Source organism: Eumetopias jubatus, unplaced genomic scaffold (assembly GCF_037043125.1).
Source record: "Eumetopias jubatus isolate StellerSeaLion01/CBP00866 unplaced genomic scaffold, mEumJub1_p1.0 scaffold_7, whole genome shotgun sequence".
In the NCBI taxonomy this organism is placed as follows: domain Eukaryota; kingdom Metazoa; phylum Chordata; class Mammalia; order Carnivora; family Otariidae; genus Eumetopias; species Eumetopias jubatus.
Window position 1 is genome coordinate 123,839,153 of NW_028274813.1, and position 18,015 is coordinate 123,857,167.

Below are 18,015 nucleotides of genomic sequence, written 5' to 3' on the forward strand. Positions count from 1 at the left end.
CATCTGCTTGGAGTCCACCTCAGTCTACCTCCACCCAACGCCACAGGAGAAATCTGTACAATACTGCGTACCACAAGGCCGGTGTGTCTCAGCCACTGGCTCACTTTATGGGGGGTTCCTCCTCTCCTGGGCTTCCCCCATGCACACGTCTCCTGAGAGGAGGAACTAGCCATCAAGGAAGATTCTTTCATCAGAAATGAGGGAACTGCTTCTCCATAATTGGGAAAGAGAGTGATCCCATTTCTCAAAAATTGATTTACCTGTATAAATTGGAAGCACACTCGGATAAAGCGGTTTAAGTAAAGAGGACAGAACTGTCCCCTCTCCCCCAAAAAGTGTGTCAATACCACAGGGCTGAGGAGGATGTTATGCAAATCCACACCCCTCTACTGACCTTCCACCTTGCTCCCCAAGGGTACCAAAAGCATTAGCTTCATTCTAAGCTCAGTGAGGACTATGAAGTAAGTATAATACATGGTATCTATGAAATAATTGGGAAATAGTGCAACTCCACGCATATTTTAAGTACAGAATCCTACAGTGCCAACTACAAATACTAGAGGAATTCAAACAAAGGAAGCAGAAGGAAGGAGGTGGGCTCAGATAGCTAGGGAGCCACGGGAAGAGACGGGACACGAGAGAAGGTAAGAAGCAGGGTTGGGGTGCAGACATCAGGCTGGGCTCCCAGGCTGAGCTAGCTGAGGCCCAAGAATGCTGGACAGTCAGGAGACAGGCAGACAGGGCAGGAGGGACGGGTTTGGGAGCAGAGGGAGTGAGTCATTGTGGAATGAAGCTTTAGGGCTTTACTTACGATGAGAAGATAGCACCACACCTATATGGCCCTGGCTGTGCGTGTGGCGCAGGCACACTGAGGGTCTGCGTGCACGTGGCAGGAGGTGTGAGAAGCCTTTATTTGTAACCCAATCCATGGGACGTTGGACGAGCGTTGTCATTTGCCGTTTGAATATCACTGCAAGCCCTCAGTGGCATCCAAATCGTTTTTCTTTCTTTTTTTTTTTAAATATAGTTAACACAAAATGTTACCAGGCAAATAGTTTTGTACGACCTGCTGAACTGTATAGGAATCTTCATTTTGGGGGTCCATCCCCTTAAGGCCCTAAAAATCATTCCATTTCCCATCTTTGCATTTTGCAAACACACTTTCATAACTAAAAAATTTCATAACTAGCCTCATCTCTCCATAAAAGTAATGATTCATATTCCTTTTGTCTCTGTTGGGAATTCTGGTCCATGCCCTTCTCATTCAATCCTCGTGTAAATTCTACACAAGTTTAAATGTAATGGTGATGTAAATGAGCACACAGTGGGGCGCTCTGTACATATTTATTGGCCAAGTCCGTGGGAAGGCTTAACGCATCACCATTCTGATTTCTTGAGCAGAATTTTCTCACGAGGAGATTATTACATTAGGCTGAAAGGTACAGGTCTTTGTGAGTACCTGCCACACTACTGTGGAGCAAAAGAAAAAGCTCAAAGCGACCTGGGCTGTCAGCAGCTTTGGGATAATTTAAAGAACATCTTGGAGTTCAGGCAAATAATTAGCCATCTAAATCAAAGTTTCCTCCTTTCCATCACTCAGAGAAGCTACTGTGTGATACCATATTTCTTTTACCATTTCCCCTTGTTTGTCTAAAGCATATCTTAGCAGGTCCAAAGAGCTATACATTAATCTACTTCAAAAACTGCTCACACATAAAGAAAGAGAATTCAAAGCCCAAACAGGCTGTTTTAGGTAGCAGAAGGAAGGAAAGGCACCCAAAGAAAAGGTAGACAGAAAGCTACCCGTTGATTGTTGGCAATCAGCTAAATACTGAAATACCACTAGAAGACTCAAATTTCTGCTAACTTCCTCCAAAACAACCAATGCAACAAAAGTGTCTATGGTATTTTCCAACACACATGAGCTTATGACATAATCCAGAAAATATAAATTTGAATACAATTAATCCTAGGTTAACCTAGATTGAAATGTTGGTGGAATTTTTTTTTAAAGATTTTATTTATTTATTTGCGAGAGAGAGAGAGAGAGAGAGAGAGAGCACAAGCAGGGGGAACAAAAGAGGGAGAAAGAAGCAGTCTCTCCACTGAGCAGAAAGCTCGATGCGGGACTCGATCCCAGGACCGTGGGATGATGACCTGAGCCGAAGGCAGATGCTTAACCCACTGAGCCACCCAGGCGCCCTGAAATGTTGGTGGAATTGTAACATGGGGATCCTTTCTGGCATCTAAGGAAAATGGAAAAATCCCTCCTCAAATATCTATGGTATCTGAAACAAGTCTATGTAAATAGGTCAGAACAAATGTTGTTGCAAAGATTTCTACTTCATCAAGATGCTTTCTCTGGGTGTGCATGATGTCAGGGTAGTGAGGCCACTCACAACAGGGTAGAGAGAGTCACAGGCTTTGGGGACAGACGGACCTGGCCGGAAGGGCAACTGTCCCATTTACTGATGGTGTGACTTTGGGCAAGCCTCTTAATCTCTCTGCACCTCAGTTTCCTTACCCATGAAATGGGGGTAACAAGAATGTCTTGCTATTACAATAAAAATTAAAAACGCAAACACAGTGATAACTTGGCAGTGGTGTCCTCACCAGAGAAGGCAGAGAAGGGGCTGGCTTCATCCAACAAGGCTGGAGAATTGCAGTCCAGAGCCACAGGTTCGGGGCGTCCAACCTGGTTAGTCCAGCTCCCAGACTTGCCTGTGAGTGATCACGACCGATCCAATCTAACCATCTCCTCTGGGGGGACAAGTGAGTGCCACATGTACACACTCCTGTCCCCATTCCAGACCATGAGCTTCTCGTCAGCCACCCAGAGAAAAGATTAAATCTGCAAACCATAGGTTAGGATTTGAAGACCCTCATCTCGGGACCTACTAGTAGCTCCGGCTGGTGCTATTAAGTCACTGTATCTTGAAAATGAAGGGGCAGAACAAGGTGATAGGAAAAATGCCTATTTGTGTAACCCTACAGTTTATCAAATGCTTGTCATTTAAATACATTACCTCAGTTATTCCTCAAACATGTCACGAAATGCCCTGAAGTTGACAGTAGAGACGATTGTTTACAAAGTGCATCATCAGACATTACCTCGTTTAGTATTCGCAATAGTTCTGTGAGTTATTAATGCATGTAAGGAAACTGAGGCCCAGGGTGGGTGCCAGTCCGTGGGTAAGGCTCTAGGAATACAAAGAGAGAGGCGAGGCACCTACCCATCTCAGAAGCCCTTCGTGGAGCTGGGTGGATCCTGACTACCCAGCCCCATCGATGGATGCTCTCTGAGGCCTCTCCCATTCAAAGAGAGCCTTTAAAAAAAAAAATCTGCATTCCTCTTAGAAGCTCCTTGGTGGCAAAGATAAGATTTCTCTGGCAACATCCAGCTTTCTATGTAGAGTCAATAAAAAGACTGATGAGTGATATTAATGATAGACCCGAGAAAGGGGCTGTGTTTTCCAAATTGGGGAAAATATCCTTCACTATAAGCTATGTGGCATTTCCCACAATCTTACTATTTAGAAGGGCACATTTTTCAATGTCATTGACAAGAGAGGGTGACTGCTTTATTTACATGATCAGAATAGAGAAGAGCATCGCAGCCAAGTTATCTGGAGGCTGAGAAGCTAAAGTCCATGGTGGGAACACAGTTCAGGCCACACAGGGAGCTAGCTGTGAGGACCTGGAAGCTCAGCAGGCATTGATGGATAGTGGCCTCGGGGCCAAGCATGGGCCAGTGGTGGGGAAGAGGGTGTGCAGGCCCCACGGAAGGGCTGGATGGCAGAGGCCCAGCAGAGGGAGGGCTTGATAAATGTTTGCTGTACAAATGAAAGCCTCCGGTACAATCACACGCTCCTAAGAAAACTATGTTTCCCTCAATTTTTAGTGAGAATAATGTCATAATTAGATACCTGAGAGTGTTAATAGGATGAAGCACAATGTATGTGGAAATTTGCTAAAACACATCACTCCACAGTAAGTGAACAAAGCAAGGATGAAGACAACATGCACAAAATGCTGCCAGTCATATAAAAAAGAAAGAGGAGCGCCTGGGTGGCTCAGTCGGTTGAGTGTCCGACTCCCGATTTTGGCTCAGGTCATGATCTCAGGGTCATAAGATCGAGCCTCTCATCGGGTGTGGAGCCTGTTTGGGATTCTCTCTCTCTCCCTCTGCCCCTTCCCTGCCTGCTAGCACTCTCTCTCTCAAAGTAATAATAATAACAATAATGATAATATAACCTTTAAAAAAAGAAGAAAAGCATTTCTGACATTTTAAAACAATCGGAAATTTGAACAGCTAGTTCAAATTTGATTAGATAGTTATAGTAAAGAATCACTGTTACTTTTTAAAGTGTAAGAATAGTATTATAATCATGTTTAATAAAGGGATCCTTATTTTTAGGTGGTATCATGGAAATATTTATAGATACAACATGACGTTTGGGATCTACTTCCAAATTAATGTGGGCTAGGGAGTGGCTAGGAGAACAGAGGAGTCAGGAGGGGTCATGAGCTGATCACTGTTGAAACAGGTGATGGGTACATGGGCGTTCACTATATGATTCTATTTCTGTATATCTTTCAAATTCCCATAACCAAAGCTAATGAATGAATGAATGATTATTTAGCTACATTACAAAGAGTCTCCCATAGTCACTGAGGTTCAAGTGCACACCCAACTTCAGCAATAGTCAAGACTCCTTTGTCCTTGGGACGATTATGGTAAATAATAGTCACTCATGGCAAATAGTCGCAGGTTGCTCCCACTACAGCGTGCAGGTCATGCAAATCTCAATAGAAAATGAACTCCAAAGTTAACTCCAAAATTAAACAAGCCAAAAGAATGAAAGAAATTACTTCTGGAGGGCTCCCTTCTATCAGCGTAGACACTTAGTGTCAGCTGCATGTACAAACAGGCTCTTATTAAGGCAGGACACCAATGACGCAAACTAACTCTTCATTTCCACTCAGTATTTCCAAAGTGCTCAGCACACAGAAAGGAGCTGCTCACGACACAAATCTGACTGGAAACCTCTGCTCCACAGAGTGTAGGGTTCCTACACTGGGGTTTTTTAAACTCAGGTGCTAGATGGCCCCCTCTGAGGGGGAAAAAAAAATAGTCCTTCCAGATCCCCTGAGGGCTTTTTATACAATTCTTAAATTTAAGTTGAGTTACTTCTATTCAATTATGATTTATCATACTATTTCTTAAAATGTACAAACATAAAACTCGGTATAAATTTCGTTCCGCACTTTTACAATGATGGGGACCAAGACAAACGTACGAATAAATACGAATAATATTATTCAAACAGTAAAGGTCAGATTAACTACATTAATATAAGGAGGCTGATGCCATTTTTTAAAAACTTTTTGTTTCTTTATTTTTTTAATTTATTTTTTAAGATTTTATTTATTTATTTGACAGAGAGAGACACAGCGAGAGAAGGAACATAAGCAGGGGGAGAGGCAGAGGGAGAAGCAGGCTCCCTGCTGAGCAGGGAACCCGATGTGGGCCTCGATCCCAGGACCCTGGGATCATGACCTGAGCCGAAGGCAGACGCTTAACGACTGAGCCACGCAGGCGCCCTTGTTTCTTTATTTTTAAGTAATCTCTACACCCCATGTGGGGCTCAAACTCACGACTCCGAGATCGAGAGGTGCAAGCTCTTCCACTGAACCAGCCAGGGAACCCTGACGCCATTTTTCAGACCTGAAATCCCGCGACCATGGCACCGTGTTCCTTCCCCGTCCTGGGCAGGTCCTGTGGCTGAGCACCAGGCACCACGTGACGACTGCATCCTCGGGTCCCTTCCTCTCTGCTGGGAGGCCCGCTGCACCCTTCAGCGGCACAGGGCTCTGCGCTATCCCTTGGCCGCCCCTGATGCTACTCATCTTCTCCACGCTAAGTCCTCCTGTACTTTTCTCTGTAGCAGTTTACCTGGCTCCAACTCAGGAGAAATTCATACACAACTGGGGGGCATGGAGGCTGTGTGGCTGGACCCAGATATAATGAGGTTATCCCAATGATCTAGGACAGGCTTTTGAAAATATTTCCAACTATTGTTAACATGAAAACCAAAAAGTCTGAATGTCCTTAATTTAAGGAGAACCCAAGGGATCTCTAGGAAATATCCTTGACTTGGGATGGAATGGCACGGTGCTACTGGAGTAGAGCAAAAAGTGCCATGGGGATGCAGATGAGAAGTCACAGTCTATCTCAGAAATAATATGAGGCACCACCTGACATAGTAAATTGAGAATTTAATAAGTTTAAGCATATGCTTCAAAATACCGACGTGTAAGTACACCGGAGGGTCTCAATTCCAATGAGTGGCTGGGGTCCCATCCCAGCCTCCCCCTCTCCTTGTCCTTAAGAACCACAGCATGACGCCTTGGACATGAACAAATCAAGACCCCCGGTGCATTGGCTCATATCACTCTAAGGTGCTACAACTGCGGATCAACACTGTGTGGTCCATATCACCTGAAAACACTGGACACAAACCCACAGCAGACCATGCTGCAAGTAGGCCAGCTGGGCCGCATGAATGGCCTGGGGTCCCAGCGAGAGACCAGCTGGCACTGCTTAAGGAACCCGGACAAGTAGAAACCTTCTTGAACAGAATCCTCTTCTTCAGCACCCCGCCCCCCGCCCCCGCCCCCGCCCCACAACGCCATGATTCCATCTCCACCAGCTCAACCTTTTGATTGATCTAAATCTGTTCTGTTTACAAGGTTGCTCTTTATCCTGGGACATTGACCTTCCCACATTTTTGGTGTTAAAATATCTTTTCTCGACAGATGGCAACAACAGGGGTGGCTGGCTAGCTCAGTCAGTGGAGCGTGTGACTCTGGATCTCGAGGTCGTGAGTTCAAGCTCCACATTGGGCCCAGGACTTACTTAAAAATAAACAAACAAGGGGCGCCTGGGTGGCTCAGTCGGCTAAGCATCTGACTTGATTTCAGCTCAGGCCATGATCTCTGGGTTGTGAGATCCAGCCCTGCGTCGGGCTCCGTGCTCAGCACAGAGTCTGCTTGTCCCTCCTCTCTTGCTCCTCTCTCTCTAAAATAAATAGGATCTTATAAAAACAAACAAACAGATAAATAAAAAGATGGCAACACAGGAGATGACAGGGCTTTTTTATTTCCTTCTCTGAAAAGATGAAAATTTGGCGATCCTATGTTGGACTTCCTGCCTTGTTTTTTATGCTCTGACATGACTAAGGGAACAGTACATGAATAGATGTTTGGACTGATTGTGCACAAATGGGGCGATTTTCAAAGCTTTTACCCCCGGGAGACTGGAAAAGGCATAACTGATAAGGCCACCTCCCTCTCCTATCACATAGCACAGTATCTACGGTGCAACTGGTTGATAATGTGGACGCCCAGTACTGAGCAAAGATTAGAAAGCAATGACTCCTGATTAGACTGGTGGACTAAGACCTTAGTGGTTCAGTTCAATTTCAAGGTGACTCTAAATTAGACTCGGGGGTAAATGAAAGCATGATGAAGATTAAGGCACATTTGAAGAAAAGAGGGCAACAGAACACCAGGCAAGATCTGGGAGCCACAGAAGACCACAGGCCGTGTTTAATTCTGTGCAGTTATAAAACACATAAGTGCAGTCATAGAAAATCCAAGTATGAAGAACCCCAAAACTCTCTTCTTCAAGTCACCGTCAGAGAAAGTTTGGCCAGGCCATATCAGGTTCACACCTTGGAAATGATAAAGTGGTTTAGAGAATTTGGGAAACACTCCTAAGAACAACCAAAATTACATTCCCAAATGCTGGTTTAGGAAAGATACTTCACAGAGGTGCAGGCAGGAGAGCTGGTCTTTCCTGGAGAAAAGAGGTGGGGCACTGAACAAAGCTACCCAAACAGGAAGGCCAGTGGTGAGGTGCGGGGTTCCTTCTGGATGCTCCGGGGTGAGGACCACCAGAGCCAGTGCCGTGGTACAGGAGCCAGGGTTGGATGTGACAGGGGTGCTGAAATGTGTATCAGGAAGGCCAGAAGCCTTCTGGAGACCAGAGAAAACACAGCAAGCTTTCCCTGGAAATTCCAGCACATTCTGCGCAGAGGGCAAGGTGAAGGGCACAAGGTCCACTGCTCCTCATTCTCCAACGCTCCCATTCTCCCTCCCTAGGATGACCTTTAAGAGAAGCGCTCCACCTCACCTGGCCTCTTCTCAGGCTTAGAGCGATGGGATGTAGAGAAGAAACATAGTTGCCCGTAAATATCCAGAAAATGCTTTAGGATCTCCACGGGAGGCTGCTGCCTAAGTAAGACTGGTTCTTAGCATCCTTAGAAACGGAAAGGAGACATCTAAAATAGACCACCTTCATAAAAAATGACACTGGAGCTCTCTTTCCATACTGCCAAGAAATATTAAGTGAAAAAAAAAGCAAGGTTCCAAATAGCACGGATAGTATGCTACCATGTGTGTGAAAGGGAAGGGGATAATCGTGATGAATTTGCTAATGGCTGTATATAATGTCCTGGCTGTGCATGGAACACCCCTGGAGGAGAAGAAATCAGTATCGCTGATCGTCTCTTAAGGAAACAGAAGTAGGTAGCAGGAGTCAGGGGTGGATGGAGATGTGTTTACCGTCTCGCCTTTTGTGCCTTTCGAACGTTTTCGTTCATTGTATAAATGCATTACCCATTTTTAAAAATTTAAGTAAAAATATTAAAAATGTGTTCAATGTAAAGGAAAAACAAAACAGTCCTTATGCAGCAAACGGAACGCACAGCTGTTTTCCTAGTGCAAACCAGATGTTCTGTTTGTTGAACTTAATGAACCTCTACTTAAAGGCAACAAAAGAAAATCAGAAACAGGGCAAACCCAAGGTATCGATGTTCCAGTTCTCTAGTAGGCTCTTCACCTGTCTGCTACTTCACTGTTACAAAAGATGGGAGCGCCTGGGTGGCTCAGATGGTTAAACGCCTGCCTTCAGCTCAGGTCATGATCCCAGAGTCCTGGGATCGGGTCCCGCATCGGGCTCCCTGCTCCTTGGGAGCCTGCTTCTCCCTTTGCCTCTCTCTCTCTCTCTCTCTCTCTGTCTGTCTCTCATGAATAAATAAATAAAATCTTAAAAAAAAAACGATGGGAAGAGGAGGCCTTGCTAATGGGGTCCAGCGCCCAAGCTTCATGGATAACGACAGGCCTGATCACCTGTCCACACCAGCCATTTTATAAAAAGAAAATGTTTAATCCCAAAAACATGATGCCTTAGAACCAAGACAACAAAAATAAATATGCAGATATGAAAAATGATCCTTCGGGGAGATGATGTCAGCATGCACACAGTGTCGACACAAAAATAGCAGCACAAGGGTTAAAAATGTCCATGCATGGACAAAGAGATTGGAACACGGAAAGCTGCTACATAAAATTCTCAAGCCAGACCACATCCAGAGGCAGCCTGAACCCCTAGGGCTCTGTTCCTGGGGACAGTTTAGTCCAAAATGGAACAGGAAGGCTTCAACACCCCATGCTCGAGTCATCCACACTCTCGAATTGGTCAAGGAGTACTCAAAACCCACACTGCAATAAACACCAGAATACTGCTAGCAGAAGATCATAGCAGAAATTCTGCCACACGAAATTCTATTACTTTGGAAGTCTCCCTGCTAGGGTTTTTCAAAGAATCGGGATTTAGGCAAAAAATAAGACCGATTCCACCCCTGTCTCCCATAGGACCAAAGAAGACTATCTTGTGTTCTGGGCAGAGGGGAACCACTAGACTCTTTGTGGGCTCTGTTGGAGATGACCAGGAGAAAGGTTTAAGTGGAAGAATTAAGGAATAACAGCAAACGAGAAGCCTTTCGCCAAGATGTTATGGAGAAGAAAGCGAGGTAGAGAGAAAGGGGCCCATATTAACACACAAAGAAACTAAAACAATTATTCTAAGATGGCCGAGCTCTATAGAATGTCCGGAAACAAAACCCCAAAACTCAGAATCAACTCTTAAAAAGATTCCAATCAATGAATCTGATAATCTTTGGTACATCCTAGAAAACTCATAAAAACAGAGACGGGAAAACCAAAGGTGACCGGATTCCTGCCGGCAAATAAAGGTGACAGGTATCTTCCAATTCAAAGGGAACTGGCTGGCAAACCAAGAGAAAGTTTATCAAAACCATGAAGACAATAAAGGAAATGACGCTGAACGGAAAAAAGAGAAGAAAGGGAACTTTTCTAACTACAGGGAGAGGAAAAACTGTTCCATTGTACTTGCCATCCCGTTTATTTCAAGCTCGAGAAGAGAACAGAAAAACCGGTGAAGCTACATTACCAGCAGAAATCAGTCACACACTTGTGTTCCTGCCAGGCAACGCAGCGCTGCTGGTGCTCCCCCTGCTTGAATGACTAAGTAACTTGCTTAAATGCATTTGACACACGATCCTTGAACTTCCAAAAAGCACTTAATACAGTGGCTCATGAAATCTTAATCTAAAAATGTTCATCCATTTATAATCAAGCTGCATCACACTGACAAATGGGCAGGAGGGCCAAACAGAGGGAACTGATATTCGGAAGGATGCTGTGAAGAACTGTATTATCAGGGACTTTGTTTATCACTTTGAAGGATTTCTCTCCATCTTTTTAAAGAGAATAAGAGAGATTTGTCGCCTAAAAGCAGTGTAATTAGAAGGAGCGGACTAACAGAGAAAATGAATGATACGACTTTTTTAAAATGCAGGGTGACTTAGAAAACCCCACAGACATTTATGCGACAATGAAATCTGGAATATGGTTAATGAATTGGGGGCAGGAGACAGGAAAAAAAAAATTAGTTCCTGATAGAAAATACTGCGTGGTAGATATGGGGAAAAAAAAAAGGCATAAAAAGGCAACAGAACATCGTATTTCGCAAATCGATAGTGGTTACTATGTGCCAGGCACTGTTCTAAATGCTTCAGATATAGTAACTCATGTAATCCTCAAAACAACCTTCCAATCTAAGTACCGTCATTATTCCTGTTTGATAGATGAGCAAACAGATGCATGGAAAGGTTAGCTAACTTGCCAAAGGTTACAGCTTGTAAGAAGTAAGGCTAGGATTCCAATCCGGGCACTCACACCAAAATCTGTGCTCCTAAACTGTCTGGACCCCTCTAGAATTTATAGACCGAGAGTGCAAGTAAAACACAAGTCATGCACTGGCTAACTCCAGGGTCAACAGACCATCCTTTAGTCATGGCTCTGCAATGACCAGTCAGCCCTGTGACCTCTGCGGGCTTTAGTTTCCTCACCTGTGCATTGAAAAGACAGATTAGGTGAGCTCTAACTAAGGGATCGTCAGCTCTAAAACGCCCCCAAGTCCACGTGCTGACCATCCACAGTCTATGACCTGGTCTGCTTTCTAACTGGTTATTCAAAGATTAATTCATCCTGAAACAAGCAGCAAGTTATGTTCAGGTTCTTTCTCTGCCTCCTGACCTTCAGAAGATTACTATGTCCTCTCCATTCAGGAAAATGACAGGGAGTAATGAAAGGGGTACTGTATGATTTCTCCTTTGGACTCGACTTAACGCGGTTGTAACGAAACGGCCCTGGAAAAGTTCTGGGCGCAGAGCACATTAACTGTGCCAAACCTACAGTCTCCAAGGCCCCCTCTCTTGAGCCTGTTCTTGGAACCTGCCCTTGGATGTGGTTACTGGAATGCAGGTGAAACTGACCCACTGGAGGAGGGGGGGAACCAAAAGAGAGGAAGTGGGGGGAGATCAAGAAATGCAGTCCAGGCTTGTTCTAATTACAGAGTTTCATGATGGCTAAATAAACCTTATCTTCTTGGTATACTCCATTCTCTTTGCTGACACCCACTCTTCAGAGTTGAGACCACAAAATTTTGAGACCACAAAATCCATTATGGTGAATTCAACAGCCAGTTCCCAACTAACAGACGCCCAGAAATATCCTTCTCAAGCTAGGCATTAAAGGTCACCCAGAGTGCATCTGAGTGGAGAAGGGCCTTACAGGTGGGTCATGCAGCCCTCCTTTTTAGAGTCTTTTCTAAGCATCCCTGACAGGTGGCTGTCATCTGGCCTCTGCCTGGACACTTCCAAGGTCGAGGCACCGGCTGCCTCGCTGGGCAGGCAGCGGCTTGCACTGCTGGACAGCTCTCTGTGGGTAAAGCCCACGAAGCGCCTAGAACAGTCTTTGGCGTGGGGCCAAGCTGAATAAGTGCGCCTCCGACTGGGTCAAAAGCTGCCTCCTTTACAACTTGAACCTATGGGTCCTTGGTGCTCCCCTGGAGCCCTGAAACGCGTAGGCCCCCCGGATACCTGGAGCTGTAATCAGGCCCCTCGGCCCTCTCCTTCCAGGTGCGGATCCCAGACCTCTATCACCAGGCCTGGGTCGGCAGACCCCCTCCCCAGACCCCAGAGGTCCCAAGAGTGAGCACCGATGGAGGGATGGCCGGCAGGGAGGCCGCAGTCAGGGATGTCCCCATCCTCGGTACCCGAGGTAGGAGGGGACAAAGGGCTTTCAGAAAGGCGTACCCCACCCGCTGCGGTCCAGGCTGCCTCCCTCCCCGCCACTGGGCGAGCCGGCCCTGGGGACCCCTGCGGCGCCAGGTGACAGGCCCGGGAGGATCAGAGGCGCAGGCAGGCGGCGCGATGGGCCGAGCCACCACGGGGACCTCGGGGCTCAGGGGTTTGGCCCGACGGATACCGGGCGCGATCCCGGCTTAGCGGAGTTCGCTCGGCCGTGGCTTTACCTGCGCGTGGTTGACTACCGCGGCCCGGCTTTGCCCCCAGCCCGGTTCCTGCAGCTCCGCGGCTGCCGGCGGCGCTCATGGAAATGCAGCCGGAACCCCTGGCCAGCGCAGCTCCCGCCGCTACCGGCCCCGCCCAAGCAACTGCCGCCACGCCCCTGACGACCGTTTCTGCCACGCCCCTGACACGGAACCCGCCCGCTCATTGGGCGGCCCAGCCGTTGCTCTACGAGCCCCGCGAGCTCGTTGCACCCGGCTGGTTGCTCATTGGTCAGTGGAGCTGCTCCTCAGAGTGGAGGCGGAACCGTCGGCGAAGAAGCCCTCCACAATTGGTTAGCTTTGACGTCTTTAGCCCGTGGGCTGAGACGCTATTGGATAAGGCCGGCCCGGAGGGGGCGGGGAAAAGGGAGGGGGGCTAAAGGTTGGGTCGTGTTTGATGTTGATGGGGGCGGGGTGCGGAGAGGGAGGCAATTGTGACTGCGAGCTTGTTTTGGGGGCTGGGTAAGGTCAGGTGTCTTGTGAAGTTGAGAGAAGGGAGGCCGATTAGGTAGCTCAGCTGCGGAGGCTGCCGGCTCCAGGCCGACCCACTAACACCCGTAGCCCAGAATACAGCGCACAACACCGGTCGTGACCGGGAGAGAGGAGGGGGGGATAGTGAGTCACCGAGCCGCCTGGAGAGGAAAGGATGTGGAGACAGCAGCCTCTGTATCCTTCCAGCTGGGTTAGGGTGATGGGGACATGCCGGGCAGTGTGGACCACCTGTCACTGTCCCACTGCCCTTCCAGCTCTCAAGATGACCCTAGCCCCGTGGGAGGCAGCTGGAGGAAAGGAGCCTTTAGAGTCAGACCTGTTGACTCAAGACTGGTTGCGTGGTCTGAGGAAGTCACTTAAGCTTTCTGATTTCTTTGGCAACTGGGAATAATAGTAGTTGACAAGGAGATTTAAATAAACCTGGTAAGCACTCAGCAGGCATGTAATCAAGACCGGTTCCCCACCCATTCACCTCCATGAGTCCGTGGAACTTGGCCCAGTTCTAAAATTCTATTCTATGAGCCTGAAACTGCTTTTGCAGTGGCATGTGCTTTACCAAGAATAGAACACTTGATGGCTTGAAATGCAACCCCTTTTAAGGGTGGACGAGGCCACCCTGCCAGAGCACCGTAGGGCTGGAAGAGAGAGAGCAGGGGATGAGGTGGGAGAGGAGCCTTTAAGTGAGAGAAGGGAAGTGGTATTTGTAGCAATGTTACATTTTTTCCAGAACATGTCAGGACTATGACAAGGAAAAATGGAACTTTCCTCCTCCTGTTCAGCCTTCCAAGTGTCCAGTGGCTCAAGTTTCATGGAGGATGACCAAATAGCCCATAGAAGGGTGATCAGCACTGAGGCAGAAACCACTGCATAAAATCTTTCAGGGACTCCTGAAGTCCAGTCCCCATTCTGAAGGCATGGAAGTCCTAGAGTGTGCACAGAGCTAGCCTCTTTGGCCTGAATTTAGCCTCAGACCCTTTGGGTCTGCCTTTGAGAGAACCCACACCCACGGTGTTCCAGGGTGAAGGAGAAGAAAGAATCCTTTGCCAATGCTGTATTTTTCAGTCAGTTGCCACCTTACCTAAAAAAAAAAAAAAAAAAAAGTCACACGTCAGTACTAATTTATTCCTCTATATTGTCTTCCAGCTTGGAAAAGAAAAACCCAGGCTTCAGTAGGACCCCCAGGGTTCTGGCTCTTGCATTAACACAGCTTGGGCTACCAGAAAAGAGCTTTAGACCTGTTGCCAGTTGCGTGTGTGTACAGTACTTGGGCGATGCACAGGCGGGTGGGGGGCACCTGGGCGGCTCAGTCAGTTAAGCTTCGGATTCCTGATTTCGGCTCAGGTCATGATCTCAGGGTCATGAGGTCTGGCTCTGGGCTGGGCATGGAGCCTGCTTAAAATTCTCTCTTGGTCTCCCTATGCGCCCCCGTCTAAAAAACAAAAATGCACAGAATGAGCCCACTTAAGAACCTTTCTCTAAGGTGATAGTTTTTTAAGTCCCTCAGAAGTGGAGATCACAGAATTCAGGGTTTGTTTTCATATACACTTTATTTTTTAAATAGTTTTAGATTCGGGGCGCCTGGCTGGCTCAGTTGGAAGAGCATGCAATTCTTGATCTTGGGGTTGTGTGTTCGAGCCCCACATTGGGTATAGAGATTAAGTAAATAAAATTAAATAAATAAACAAATAAATAAATAGTTTCAGATTCACAGCAAAAATTGGGTAGAAAGTACAGAAAGTTCCCATTTATCCATCCCCCCAACACAGGCAGGATTATTTTTTTTTAAGGTTTTATTTATGTCAGAGAGAGCGAGCACGTGAGTGGGAAGAAGGACAGAAGGAAAATGACAGAATCTCTAACAGACTCTGAGCTGAACACAGAGCCCAAGGTGGGGCTCGATCTCACAACCCTGAGATCATGACCTGAGCTGAAATCAAGAGTCAGATGCTCAACCGACTGAACCACCCAGGTGCCCAGGATTATTATTTTTTAAAGATTTATTTACTTATTTGAGAGTGTGTGAGCATGCACGTACAAGTGGGGGGAGAGGGAGGGAGAGAGAGAATCTCAAGCAGACTCCCCGTTGAGTGTGGAGCAGATATGGGGCTCAATCCCACAACCCCAAGATCATGACCTGAGCCAAAACCGAGAGTCAGACGCTCAACCAACTGAGCCACCCAGATGCCCCACAGGCAGGATTTTCTTACTAGCAATATCTACCAGCTGGTGAAACTTTTCCTTTAGAATATCCTTACTAAAAGAGGGTTCCCAGGACTGAGTTAAGGTTTTTGAGACTAGACCTCATCACCATAATCAGTGAGAGGGAAGTCGAAAGGATGTGGCTGAAAAAACAGTGCTAACCTGGACGCTCATGAAATTTTTCAGAGGGCCTGAGAGCACCCGCTCTCAGGAGTCAAAGATTGCTACATTCTTGTCACACCCAGTGCTGCCTATGTAAAGTCTAGGAAGGGAGGTCAGAGTTCTCCCTGGCCAGACTTCCTGGCTAGCTACTCATTGATAATGGAGATGAAATTTGTTTGGAAGTTCTAAGTCCCAGTATGCAATAATTGCATGAGGACAAACTATGATGAAATTCAAGGGTTTGGCTTGTTTTGTTATTAGAAAAAGCTTCCCACTGGCTATTTAAAACAGTGATGAATAGCAAGTTTATGTTTTAGGCTGCTTCTTTAAACCTACATGTGAAGTTGTCTATAAAAAATGCATAGGGTGATTTTATGCCCAGGAGAGTCTTGGGTTATCCCTCTTGCCCTGGAAAATTTTTAATAGTGCCCCCCTTTCATCTCAAATGGTCTCAGTTTAGATGATAAATGATACGGTAGTACTTACATACATAGGACCTAGCACTGAAAATGCTCATAAAACGCACTCACACACACACACAGGTGAAAAGCTGTTCCAGCCTTATAATCAGATACAGAGTATCAGACAGGTGTTTGGCTAAAGATGACTTCTTCGTCACCATGCATTCCTCTTCTTGACGTCATCCTTAATTACAGTAATAAAAATTGAGTTCCTCATGCTATCAACTCAAAAGGAGTCAATAAAACTTGCGCATTAAGTAAGTGCATCACACACTCTTTCCTGCATAATTTCATGTTACTGAGCTATTTTAAAACTGTTTACATCCTACCAGAGATCCCTATTTTATTTTTCCATATATGGAATTAATTAACAAGAGAGTAAATATTTTTACTGCAAAGGACATAGAATATGAATGAGATAGACAAAACAGTAAGCCAAAGTCCTATCTCAATATAGGACAAATACTTGAAGAGATACCAAAAAGACTGAGCAGTAAGCAATAGAGCATAATCAACATTGTGAACAATTATGCAGAGGAGGGAACAACTTCTTCTGATTTAGATTCTTAGAGATTTGAACTGGACCTTGAAATTGGGGTGGGGATGAGATGGTATTCCCAGCAGGTGAGGACAACAGAAACAGAGGCCTCTAAGTGGAAAAATACAAGTTGTTTTGTCTGGAGAAGAGTCCAAGTGGAGAATCAGCAGGAGAGAAGATGAAAAAGTAGATAGGGCTCGTGATAGATGGCAGTTAATGCCTCCATCTGAGTTCATGGCTTCATCTCAGCTGCCTGAGTATTTGGACTTCCTAGCACGGTCTATAGCATGCTCCAGGCATCTGCATCTCACCTTCATAATTTTGAACTTATCTCTTTATTACCTGGTTATTATTAATAGTTTCATTAAACTCACCCACTTTTTAAATTAAATACCTTCGGGCGCCTGGGTGGCTCAGTTGGTTAAGCGACTGCCTTCGGCTCAGGTCATGATCCTGGAGTCCCGGGATCGAGTCCCACATCCGGCTCCCTGCTCAGCAGGGAGTCTGCTTCTCCCTCTGACCCTCTTCCCTCTCATGCTCTCTATCTCTCATTCTCTCTCAAATAAATAAATAAAATCTTTAAAAAAAATAAATTAAATACCTTCTTCTGCCTCATACTAAATCAGTGGTTCTCAACTGGGGGCAAGTTCACCCCAACCCGGGACATTGACAATATCTGGAGGTGTTTTTTGGTTGTCACAACTGAAGAGAGTGCTGTTAGCATTTAGTGGGTAGAGGCCAGGGGTGTTGCTGGACAGGACAGCCCCCACAATGAAGAATCATCTGGCCCCAAATGCCAGTAGCGCTGAGGTGAGAAACCCTGCACACCTGAGCAATAATGTCTGTGATATTACAGGCTTGATGTGCTGGTTATATTTGGTTCTACTTTACATGGAAATAATGTCACAACTATTAAACTTTAAAATGTTCTTCCCTGTGCTACTTGATTCAAACAGATATTTGTACACCCACATTCACTGCAGCACTATCCACAATAGCCAAAATGTGCAAACAACCCAACTGTCCTTTGACGGATGAATGGATAAACAAAATGTAACATATGCATACTATGGAATATTGTCCAACCTTCAAAAGGAAGAAAATTCTGACCCATGCTCTACCATGAGTGAACCTTGAAGACATTACGCTAAGTGAAATAAGCCAGTCACAAAAGGACAAATGTTGCATGATTCCACTTATAGGAGGAACCTAGGGGAGTCACATTCATGGGGACAGAAAATAGAATAGTGGCTACCAGGGACTGGACGGGGGGTAATGGGTCGTTATGTAAAGGGTACAGAGTTTCTGTTTTGCAGGATGAAAAAGTTCTGGCGTTGGAGAGTGCTGATGGCTACACAATGATATGAATGTGCTTAATATCA

The 18,015-nt window shown here is 46.0% G+C and overlaps 1 protein-coding gene across 2 annotated transcripts in view; it reads right to left on the minus strand.

The window, feature by feature from the left end:
• ABHD2 (abhydrolase domain containing 2, acylglycerol lipase) overlaps positions 1-12,862 on the minus strand; it is a 95,785-nt gene extending 82,923 nt beyond the window's left edge. For both annotated transcript variants that reach the window (XM_028122209.2, XM_028122210.2), the window contains exon 1: positions 12,746-12,862. The gene's annotated coding sequence lies outside the window, so the exon portion shown is untranslated. The remainder of the gene's footprint in view (positions 1-12,745) is intronic.
• Between the last annotated feature and the right edge of the window lie 5,153 nt (positions 12,863-18,015).